The 12,110-nt window shown below is 39.6% G+C and overlaps 1 protein-coding gene across 3 annotated transcripts in view; it reads left to right on the top strand.

Moving 5' to 3' along the window:
• Positions 1–10,052: 10,052 nt before the first annotated feature.
• The window catches only part of LOC134219229 (A disintegrin and metalloproteinase with thrombospondin motifs 1), a 740,918-nt gene continuing 738,860 nt past the window's right edge, over positions 10,053–12,110 (top strand). For all 3 annotated transcript variants that reach the window (XM_062697927.1, XM_062697929.1, XM_062697930.1), the window contains exon 1: positions 10,053–11,222. The gene's annotated coding sequence lies outside the window, so the exon portion shown is untranslated. The remainder of the gene's footprint in view (positions 11,223–12,110) is intronic.

The following is a 12,110-nucleotide window of genomic DNA, read 5'->3' on the forward strand; positions in this document are numbered from 1 at the left end:
TAACTAAAATATCTTTTATTTAAGCAGATTTGAATTACATTTCAATGGTTTCCATATAATTTGGAAGCAACTGCTGCAACCTCGACGCGCTTGTGCCCATTTGGTAAGGGCAGATCGTCCTGCCTACACTGGGGCGTTTTGACCAGTGAAATATATTTTTGAAAAACGTTACATTTTTTTAAAATGGAAGCAATTTCATATTATATTAACCACTGAGAAAAGTTATTTTGTTCCCAAACTGAGTGTTCCAGTGCAAGTTTTGTTGAGCAAACAAACATTGAAAGTTACACAAAAACTGTAACTTTTTGCATTTTATTATTTTCATATGTAAAAAAAAATACTTCCACATTAACATAGTATGATGGTTTACAAATATTTATAGGAACCAACTGATTTTGTCCCTTAGTTAGTTTTAGTTTTCTAGAAATTAAAGGGGGGCGTTTTGGCCAGGTAGGGCGCATTATACCGTCTTACCCTATATCCTGTCTACAGAATTGTAAGAGTAAGGGAAATACCGTGATATCGACCGAACAATCAACAAATCGAGGTGTTCTTTTCTGTGGTACAAATTCAACTAACTTTAATTCAATTCTTTTTGATCTAGGATGGGGCACAATACAACTTTATCGTGGTATACACATGTATACAGCTATATTTCATTAGGATGGGTCTTCCTGAACCCAATATAATTATTCTACCATTACACAAGTTATTGCCTATAATAAGATCATAAGATCATCGTGTTAGCTCCATGATATACGAATGCAAAAATGGTAACTTGGCTTAGAAACCTCGCAGTTAATAACTGTGGAAGTGCTTAATGAACATTCTTTGGATGTTCGAGTATTATGAAAGCGCAGTTAAGGACGAACTTTTCGGGATCATTTTCAATAATGAAGCAATGATCAACTGTCATCTTTTTATTTCACGTTTGTTACGACGCAGCAAAACCAAAATAAAAAGATGACAGTTATTCGTTTCTATTTCCTCGGGAGCTCAGTGGTCACAATAAAAAACTCAGTGGACTGTAAAACTTCACTTCCTAACATTCGCGCTTCGCGACATCTTTATTCAAACTCAAACTTATTATCCTGACTTCCTGTCTGATCAGCACTAACCGGAAATACATTGCAAGAAAAATCAAGCAAATCTAGCTGTCAAAACAACCCCGCGAGCTTGACTTGCAAGTATGTACTTGCGGGAAAAGGCCGCCTAAAGAATGCAATGGAGTCTACCATGGATATTCTGGACTGCAGAGAATTGCATTCAGCAGCCACGGTAGATGGAAAGAAGGTATATTCCAAGTCAGGTTCGCTTCGGGTGACGTTCGCCGGTTCGATGCTTATTATTATAATCTTTATTAAAGAGGTTTTTAGCCCAAGGCTAGTTCACCTCCGAAAGGTTGGATGCTCCCAAAATATGTTGATATTGAAAACGTGCTATTTCCGGTGCGTCTTTTTGTTCCAAGTCCTGCCAGGTATTTGATTGTACCAATTGCAAACAACTTGGTCACACTGCTGAGTTTTGTGACAACAAACCACGTTGTGGCAAATGTTCTGAAAGGCATCGGGAGGAGTCCTGCCAGCAACAGGCAACAAAATGTGCTTATTGTGGTTTGAATCCTCCCCATGGTTTGCAGGAATGCCCGGTGTACAAAAAGTGAAGCGCTCGTTGGTACAGCGCTCCAAGCAGTCGTATGCGGAAATGGTTAAGTCGCAAGACACATCCGCCACAGCCACTGCATCGACTGCTATTTCAGCCACCGTTCGTGTAAGTGATTATTATGATTCCATATCCATTGATGAATTGGACTCTGACGTAGCCGATATGGATGATCCTGCGGAGGTACACGTGCCCGAAAAGAGGAAGCCGAGGCAACCGTCTTCCCCGGGATCGCCGCCTGTCCCTACTGCTTCTTTTGATCCTAGTTGCAGTAAGACATTACCGCCATTGCCAAAATCCGATGTTTCGAAGAAACATCCGGCTAGGAGAATCAATGAAAGAAAAAAAGTACTTTACACTTCTAGTATTCCGTCCAAGCGAGGATTGATCTTCTTTAAGGACCTTCTGGACAGTTTTTTTTTCGAATTTATTCAATATTCCGAATTCATTGAGGCCTATCATTAACCTTTTTATACCAATAGTGGAAAGTTATCTGAAACAATTGACTGTTTCATGGCCCCTTCTTGCAGGAATTATATCTTTCGATGGATAATACGGCCAATACCCAAGATACAATCACTGTGCTGCAGTGGAACTGTCATAGTCTGAAAAATAAATTAGACGTGTTCAAGTTTTTGATTCGCAATTCCGATTGTGATGTATTTGCTCTCTGTGAAACATGGCTTTCTTCTGAAGATGAAATCAACTTCCACGATTTTAATATTATTCGCCAAGATCGGGATGATCATTATGGTGGCGTTCTTTTGGGGATTAAAAAATGCTACTCCTTCTACAGAATTCCCATTCCGACTGTTCCCGGCTTAGAAATCGTCGCATGCCAAGTAAATGTAAAGAATAAAGATCTTTGCATAGCTTCAGCGTACATTCCTCCAAATGCCTCTATTAATCGTCGACATTTTTGGAGCGCAGTCTCCCTCCTATCATCTCCAGTATTGATATTGGGTGATATGAACGCACATGGTATTGGATGGGGCGAAACGTATGACGATTATAGAGCGCCTATTTTCTATGATTTGTGTGACGATTTCAATTTGAATACTTTGAACACTGGTGAAGTAACTCGAATAGGACCAAATGGTCAACAAAGCCGTATTGATCTGTCTTTATTTTCAAATTCACGATTATTAGATTGCACGTGGAAGGTAATTCAAGATCCCCATGGTAGTGACCATATGCCGATAGTCACCACAATTATAAGTGGCTATCAACAATCTGAGCCAGTTAATGTTCCTTTCGATCTCACGAAGAACATTGACTGGCAAAAATTTGCATCGGCGGTAATAATTGGTATGGACTCAACTGATACTCTTCCACCTTTGGATGAATATCGATTCCTTATTGAGTTGATTCAAAAAAGCGCACTAGAAGCTCAGAAACGACGCGTTTCAAGTACATCTGTCATCAGAAGACCAGCCACTCCTGGATGGCATGATGAATGTACTAAGTTGTATTCTGAGAAATCTGATGTAAACACGGAAGGTCAGAGCTTTTTGAAAGGTATTTGAGGCTCGAAAGAAAACTCAAAAAACTTCTCAAGGCAAAAAAACGTAGCTACTGGCGACGTTTTGTCGAGGGACTATCACGAGAAACCTCAATGACAACACTTTGGAAAACGGCTCGCAACATGCGGAACCGCATTTCCACCAATGAGAGTGAAAAATACTCCAATCGATGGATATTCAACTTCGCAAAAAAGGTCTGCCCAGATTCCGTACCAGCAGAACCGCTATTTCGAGAATCAGTCACTAATCCCGGTTCTTTGGGTGGACCATTCACAATGCTGGAACTTTCTATGTCTCTTCTTTCATCGAATAACTCTGCTCCGGGATGTGATAACATCAAATTCAATCTTCTTAAAAACCTCCCAGATATCGCAAAAAGACGATTACTTGACCTGTACAACTGTTTCATGGAGTACAACATTGTGCCACCTGAATGGCGACAGGTCAAAGTAATAGCTATTCAAAAGCCTGGGAAACCAGCGTCTAATCACAATTCATACCGACCGATTGCCATGCTATCATGCATGAGAAAGTTATTGGAAAAAATGATCCTTTCAAGAGTCGACCATTGGGTCGAACAAAATGCATTACTCTCAAATACTCAGTTTGGTTTTCGAAAAGGTAACGGAACAAACGATTGTCTAGCGTTTCTCTCTTCACATATTCAGCTGGCCTTTGCGCACAAGGAGCAATTGGCTTCAGTATTCTTGGATATTAAGGGCGCTTTTGATTCAGTTTCCATAGAAGTACTGTCAAAACGCTTATTAGACCGGTAGTCCTCTACGGACACGAGACCTGGACGATGCTCGTGGAGGACCAATGCGCACTTGGAGTTTTCGAAAGGAAAGTGCTGCGTACCATCTATGATGGGGTGCAGATGGCGGACGGTACGTGGAGGAGGCGAATGAACCACGAATTGCATCAGCTGTTGGGAGAACCATCCATCGTTCACACCGCGAAAATCGGACGACTGCGATGGGCCGGGCACGTAGCCAGAATGTCGGACAGTAACCCGGTGAAAATGGTTCTCGACAACGATCCGACGGGCACAAGAAGGCGAGGTGCGCAGCGGGCAAGGTGGATCGATCAGGTGGAAGATGACTTGCGGACCCTCCGTAGACTGCGTGGTTGGCGACGTGTAGCCATGGACCGAGCCGAATGGAGAAGACTCTTATATACCGCACAGGCCACTTCGGCCTTAGTCTGATTAAATAAAAATAATAAGGAGTACTGTCAGACAATCTGCACAGTAGTGGATTACCCGTTATTTTGAACAATTTCTTGTACAATTTGTTGTCAGAAAAACAAATGAACTCCACACTCGACACTCTGACAACTTCCAGAAATAGCTACATGGGCCTTCCCCAAGGAAGATTCCTTAGAGTCTATCTCAACTACATTTCTTCAGATCTTTGTCCTCCGTGTTATAATCCACCTCGAGTTCACTTCACCAACGACAGTTCCTCAATTGAATACGATCTGTCCACGAAATATGCTATTCAAGGAATACCAGATTATCTTCGACAAATATCTATTCCCTCTCTTTTTTTTCAGAAAAATATGAACAGATATTTCACTGATGGTTCTTGCATCAACAGATCCACTGGCTTTGGTGTTTTCAATGTAACTTCAACCATCTTCCGAAAACTTCAGAAACCGTGCTCGGTTTATGTTGCTGAGCTGGCAGCAATTAACTTCGCTTTGGGGATAATTTCCAATCAGCCCGTATACCATTATTTCATCTTCTCGGATAGTCTTAGTTCTATCGAGGCACTCCGGTCGATGAAACCTGTTAAGCACGCATTTTACTTTCTTACAAACATAAGAGAGCAGATGCGTGTTTTGGTCGAAAGATCATTCAAGATTACCTTTGTATGGGTCCCATCTCACTACTGAATCTACGGCAATGAGAAGGCAGACTCGCTGGCAAAGGTGGGCGCACAGGAAGGTGAAGTTTATGATAGACAATACTCGAGCAACGAGTTTTTCCCATTAGTCCGTCAGAGTACTCTTCAAAGTTGGCAAACAAATTGGACACACAACGAACTTGGACGGTGGCTATTTTCCATAGTTCCAAAAGTTTCTGGGCGAGCATGGTTCAGAGGTGAGGGCTTAAGTCGAGGCTTCATTCGCGTGATGTCGAGACTTATGTCTAATCACTATTCACTAAACGCACATCTGTACAGAATAAACCTTGTCGATAGCAACTTCTGTAGATGTGGAGCCGGTTATGATGACATCGATCACGTAGTTTGGTTCTGCTCGGAAAATGACGCCTCCAGAGAGCAATTATTGGATACCCTTGTGGCCCGAGGTAAACAACCCTTCCAGGAGATAAGAGGTGTTTTGGGGGATCGTGATGTGGTCTATATGCAAGCCATTTATAGTTTTCTTTGTTCCTCTGACATGAAAGTCTAATACTTTTGTTTTTTTTCTTTTCTTCAAAGTTTTTTTTGTTTTGTCTCTGTCTGTCTGTCCCGTAGAGCGCCGTAGCTCTGGCCGTCCGGAAGATGCTCCCATTCGAACCATTCTTCGAGCACGACGACACACCACATCGTCCCCGACGCCAAATGATCGGATGAGCTGCTGAAATTCCTTGATTATGATGATTCCCTAATTCCGAATCCTAATCCCCGTCCATCCTTAAACATTGTAAACCTAACCTCGAGTCACCACGAGTACGTTGGCTTATTTCCCTCTCTAACTAATTTAATAATAAGATTATGTCGATTGTACATATCTGAAAGAAACGTGGCTCCGTAAAGTGTTATACACGCCTGAGCCTACCAAATAAACGAAATTGGAAAAAAAAATTTCCAAGCTCGCCGGATACTTCACGAAACGGAATTTTGACAACATACCGCCCATCGTCTCCTCTAGTATGTGTGACTAGCTAAGACCGCACATTTGTATTTGTATTTATTAATCTTTTTTATCTGACTTTTATAGTCTTAATGAAGTAATATAGGATTAGGGTGGTTCAAAAAATCGATTTTGCTCCACAACGCTCATTTGATTCTGTATCATGTTCTGAGTGTCCTCCGAAAATTTGAGCTCATTTGGATTAAAACTGATTTAGCACAAGCCGTTTCAAGTTTGCATGCAAATTAGTATGGGGAAATTTATTTTTTCATTATACTGATTATGGCGCTTCCTCATTAAGCGCAGGTTAAAAGAAAACCTACATAGGTAGATGGAATACTCAAGTGCTTTCACTCAGTGAAAACCGCATCTTAATTAATCGTTCCAATAATTACTAATATATATCTTTCAAAGTTTGTAGAAAACTTTTTTCCGTGGGCTTTATTAATCCATTCAAGGACACTCCTCACGGAATCCATAACTAAATGCGTTCTCAAAGGCACACCATTCAATACGGAAGTAACGCACAACAACAACATTTTCATTATTTCGACTTTGCTGCGTCGCAGCATGCGTGCATTAAGATTTTGGATTTCGTAAGGATTGTCTTAAAGAATCTGTGTCAAAAGGTCGAAGGTCAAAAGGTCGAATATGTGTCATTAGAGTGATTCAAATTTTGACTTTTTTGCTCCCCGATGCTTAAACGATTGCATTTGCCTTTTTATTAACCCACCTAAATTTTTAGTTAATTTGGATGTAAATTGAGTGAGCACGTGAAGCGGGCTTCGTAGTTATATGGCTACTGCTTCTGCCTCATACGCAGGAGGTCGTGGGTTCAATCTCAGGTCCGTTCCATTCTCCTACTTTGTATCTTTCTCTTTATTTCTCATGTTCTAGCAATCGCTAGAACTGGAAATGGACTTCCATACCGTTTCCATTACTATTCCTTTACCTTCAACTTGAGTATTCTAACAGTAATCTGCTAGAATTGGAAATGAACTGATAGAGCTCGTTTCCTACATCCAATTAGAAATTCCATCAGTTACCTCCTCCTATCTATCACATTGGCAGCTCGTTAACCAAGACGGACCTCTGCCTCTCCAACCTAACCCAGAAATTCCAAAAATTCCGCATGAACTCGTGGCAAGTGAAGAGGTATATTCGGCTTACAGTGGGCGAGTGAGATTGCATCATTATTTCCTCTCCCTTGCCTACATTGACTTGCATTCTGACGTGGCAGGCGCCAGTATGACCTAACAAATGAGATCACCAGTACTTGTACATTGATGATGTGTGCTAGTCCCAAGCAAACATCTGTTGGTTCCCTGAGCAAGAACAGCTGATCTGGTCATAATGGAGTAGCAACTACGAGGAGTCAATCAAGCTCAAGCTAATTTGGATGTAAATTGAGTGAGCACGTGCGGTTTGAAGTTTGCATGAAAATTGCTATGAAAACAGTAACTTTCATGGAAAACGCTTCCCTTTAAGCTTTAAAAACAGATGAGTACATTGGAAACATGAGAAATTTTACAAGGGAACAGGCCGTCTTTGTTGCGAAACGATTTGATGCTCGCAAGAAAAGTTATTAAGGAAATACTGAATCGTGGGAAATTCAATTTAGCACGTAAAAGAATAACATCAATATCAATAATAAGCATTTTTGTTTTTTTCATAACTTTGCCTCCAAACGAGAAATCGCTTCGCAACAACTACCTTTCAGCTTGAGAAGTATTCTGTGTAGGCAACGCGTTGATTATATTTGAATAGTTCATGGGCCACCTCACGGTACGGTCTTCCACATAAGGGTCAGTTTTCACAGTAATTTCCATACAAACTTCAAATCTCGCGTGATTTTTGAAAACGTCGTAAGTCCAAAAGAGAGGCTCTCTTTGTTTACTTTCTCTTTCGATTATTACAAAGCCATACTAACATTTACATTGGATTTTCTTGCACCGATCTGAAGAAAATAGCTTTGCCTAGTGTGCTGAGGTGAAAATATTGCAACAAATTTTAAACTAGCCTAGATATTAGCAAAAGAGAGCGTAATGAAAGAGAGTCTCTCATTTGGACTTACGACGTTTTCAAAAATCACGCGAGAAATGACGTGTGCACAGTCAAATTACATCCAAAATTGCAAAAAAATTAGGAGGATTATTAATATGGCAAATGCAATTCTTCAAGCATCGGGGAGCAGAAAAGTCAAAATTTGAATCACTCTAATGTGTCATAACGTCGAAGGTCAAAAGGTCGAAGGACAAAAGGTCGAAAGAACAAAAAGACAAGAAATGAGATGGGAATTGTGAGTGAGATGCAAGATGGAAGTAGTGAGCATAGATAAATGAGAAGTGAGAAGTGAAAAGTGAAAAGTTGAAAGTGAGAAATGAGAAGTGGAAAGGAAGAAATAAGAAGTACAAAGTGGCAAGTGAAAAATGTGATGTGAGAAGTGAGGAACGGAGAAGTAAGAAGTGAGAGGTAAATAAGAAGTGAAAAGGAAAAAAGAAGAAAGGAGGAAACATATATAGTAGGAAAGAGAGAGGAAGAAAGAAAAAGAACAGAAGAGGAAAAAAGAACAAAGAAAAAAAGAAGAAGGAAGATGGAAGAAGGAAAAAAGAAGGAAGAAAGAAAGAAGGAAGAAAAAAGGAAAATAGAAGAAGGAAGAAAGAAGAAAGGAAGAAGAAGGAGAGAAGACACAATTAAGCAAAACAAAAGAAAGAAGGAGGAAGAAGTAACAGGAAAAGAGAAGAAAGATGGAAAAAATGAGAAAAAAAGAAGAGAGAAATAAGGAAGAAAGAAGAAATAAAGAAGAAAGATGGAATAAATAAGGAATAAAGAAGAGATAAATAAGGAAGAAAGAAGAAAAAAAGGAAGGATGAAAGAAGCAAGAAAGAAGAAAGAAAGAAGGATGAAAGAAGAAAGAAAGAAGAAAAGAAGGAACAAAAAAAGAAAGTAGGAAGAAAAACAGGAAACAAGAAGGAAGAAGAAAGAAAGAAGGGAGAAAGAAGGAAGAAAGAGAGAAGAAAGAGAGAATAAAGAAGGAAGAAAGGAGCAAAAAAGAAAGAAAGTAGGAAAAAAAGAAGGAAAAAAAGAAAAAAAGGAGGAAGAAAGAATGTGGAAAGAAGGAATAAAGTCGGAAGAAAGAAAAAAGAAAAAAGGAAGAAAGGAAGAACGAAGAAAGAAAGAAGGAAGAAAGAAAAAAAAGAAGGAAGGATGGAAGAGAAAAGAAAGAAGGAAAAAAAGTAGGAAAAAGAAAGAAGAAATACGGAAGAAAGGAAGAAGAAAGAAAGAAAGAAGGATAAAAGAAGAAAGAAAAAAGAAAAAAAGGAAGAGAGAAGCAAAAAAGAAAGAGTAAAGAAGGAAAAAAAGGAAGAAAGTAAAAAGAAAGAAGGAAGAAAAACAGGAAACAAAATGGAAGAAAAAAGCGCTATCGGAATTATAAAGTCCTAAAGAACAATCAATGCTCTACTCCTTTAGAATCGCGGAAACGTCTATGATTATTCTAAAGACTCCGATTAACTTTGAAATCACCATTTGATAACGAACATATTCTTAAAAGTCAATGACTTTATATGTTCCTTCCATAATCATGGGTAGGACAATGCTTTGACTGTCCCACCCAGGCAAATTCATGCGTAGGACATGTCCTACCTGTCCCACCCACTCCCGGCGCAACTGATTATTAATAATTAATAATTAATAATTCGTTAAAGCCTATACTGATGATTGATTATTATTAATAATGTATGTTGTAAAATGGCGCAGGAGGAGAGATACCACATGGTCCATGTTGCTTGGCTATTATGCTGCGATGTTGCATTTTGTGTTGTTGTCTTCGGTCATCTCTTCTTAAATGGTATGGAGATAGACGATATCATTTCTTGCAAGAGTGGAGAGCGAGAGACATCGCCGCGCGCGCGCAAAATTTGTGAGCGACGTTGGCCGGTCGAGCAACTGAGCCTCAGCTTTGTCCATGCAGTGACGATCAGTTTCAATTCAAACGCTGACGACGCCGGTGGCAGCTCCTGCTTGAGAGCTCGTGTTGGATTTGGGAGTGGATAGGACTTTAGAACTTTCGCATACTTTGGTTCTTTTGAATTTGGTTTCGGTTGAGTGTTGCATTCTCTAAAAGTGCTGCATACGCATAATTTATAACACGTCGTGAGAACGCTTTTGCCCATATTAAGAACATAGGGTTTGCAGAGTTGGAGGAAGTCAAGTTTTGGAGAAATACTTCGGATCATATGTTACAGCTATCGTCAGATCATCAAACAATTGAGAGTGTCTCTGGTTTCATTCATTGAGTTTGAATTCATTCACGAGGAGGATCGACGATCATTGCAAAGGCAAGGGCCAACGATTGGTGGTTACTCTGGAAAGCGTTGCACCTGATGGTTAATAGTTGGGTTCTGGTGTAGAACACGCGGTGGAATTGCTGTGGCTGCAAAGTTTCGAATTAATACGTGGATAGCGGTGCTTCAATAGATTTCAGGTGGACAAACTGCAAGCAAAGTCCTGAATGATATCAGAATCGGTGATGACACAAAACGGAACAAGAAGCTTGTGGTAGATGGTAGTGCTATAGCAGTTGGCGGTATAATAGAAGAGCAAGTATATGATCGAAGCCGTGTTGAATATTCATGAAAATTGATTTTCGAGATCCCAACCAGTTTTTTTTGTCTGGCTTTTGCACAGTCTTTCTCTTGGGTTGTTCGACATATAGTGGCGTTTGGTTCCGTGTTCTGTTCGATTAACCGTGATTGGTAATTTATTCACGGCGAGAAGAATTCCTGAACTTTATCACAGTTGTACAAGCACAATCAGTGAAAGAAATCCGAGAACAGTGAACCGAAGTGACATTTCTACTTCCGAAAGGAATTTGCACTAGAATTTGGGTACAGCGAAATTTCAAAGGAAAATCCCGCGTCCACGCGTGTCCGCTGGCGGAAAACCGAAAAGAAAAATCGACTGAGGAGTGAAGTGTCAGTATCAGTCGGCTGCCGGCTACCGTGCTTGAAAAAGGGGGTGTGCGCAATAAAAAAACGAAAATATTCGCAAGCTGCTGAAAGAGTGGTAAAGTAAGGAGTAAAGTGGTTTCATGAGATAAATCACTGCTGGCTTGGGTGTGATTGATCTTCGCAGAGAATTGCCCTGGTAATCGGAAGATTTCTTAGATACTAGGTAAGATATTTTTATCGTTCGATAAGGGTCAATGTTTTGTTATTAAGTACACACATTCATCTCATAATCTTGTGAGTAGAAGTGAGGGTAACTAGTTTTGCGCCCTTTTTGTTTACAAACTGCGAGTATAATTTCGGTAATGGATAGCGCGGTAAATTACGCTAAATTGCTACCCTGCAGATTCGGAAATGATTGGGGAAGTTTTTTCTCCTTCTATCGTTTTGTGAGTGTTGTTAATGGATTTGTATTTTCATGCAGTGATTGGCTTTAAACGGGTTTAGAATAACGATGATTTTTTGTTGTGGTAATAATCGAATGGAGTCTATAATAAATAGTTAGCATTGGTGTTTAGCATAGAGTATAGGGGAAGTGTACCGGTTTTGGCCACCTCAGTGTCTAATTTGGCCAACCCTGAAAAATGCATATTTTTCAAAAACAAAATAGCATAAGGGATATATCTCCTGTTACAGCTAATAACACCCACTGAAATAGCTTTATTTTTGGTATTATGCGAGAAATTGACCAAATTAGGAACATAGCCAAAACTGGTTCAGTTATCCTATGCCATTTTGCTAAAATTAGTATTGATGAGTTGATTTATTCAAGCTTTTTGTAGGGAAAATGAGAAAATTAAGGTGTTGTATTTTGGCGCATACGTCACTTTTTCAGATTACGGCAGTACTGCAGCCGAATTCCGAAGGTTCAAGAAAAAATTGAAAAAGTTCTTTATAAAGGCTGTGAACCATTTTACCGATTCGTTTAACTTTTAGTTAAAATTTAACAGTTCGATGGTTGTTTTCTCATCGTTTTGGGTTTTGACAAATTGAAAAAATAATACTAAATTTGGATTGATTTTGTTTATTTCTTTACTTTTCGTGTTTGTAAAAA

Source organism: Armigeres subalbatus, chromosome 3 (assembly GCF_024139115.2).
Source record: "Armigeres subalbatus isolate Guangzhou_Male chromosome 3, GZ_Asu_2, whole genome shotgun sequence".
NCBI lineage: Eukaryota > Metazoa > Arthropoda > Insecta > Diptera > Culicidae > Armigeres > Armigeres subalbatus.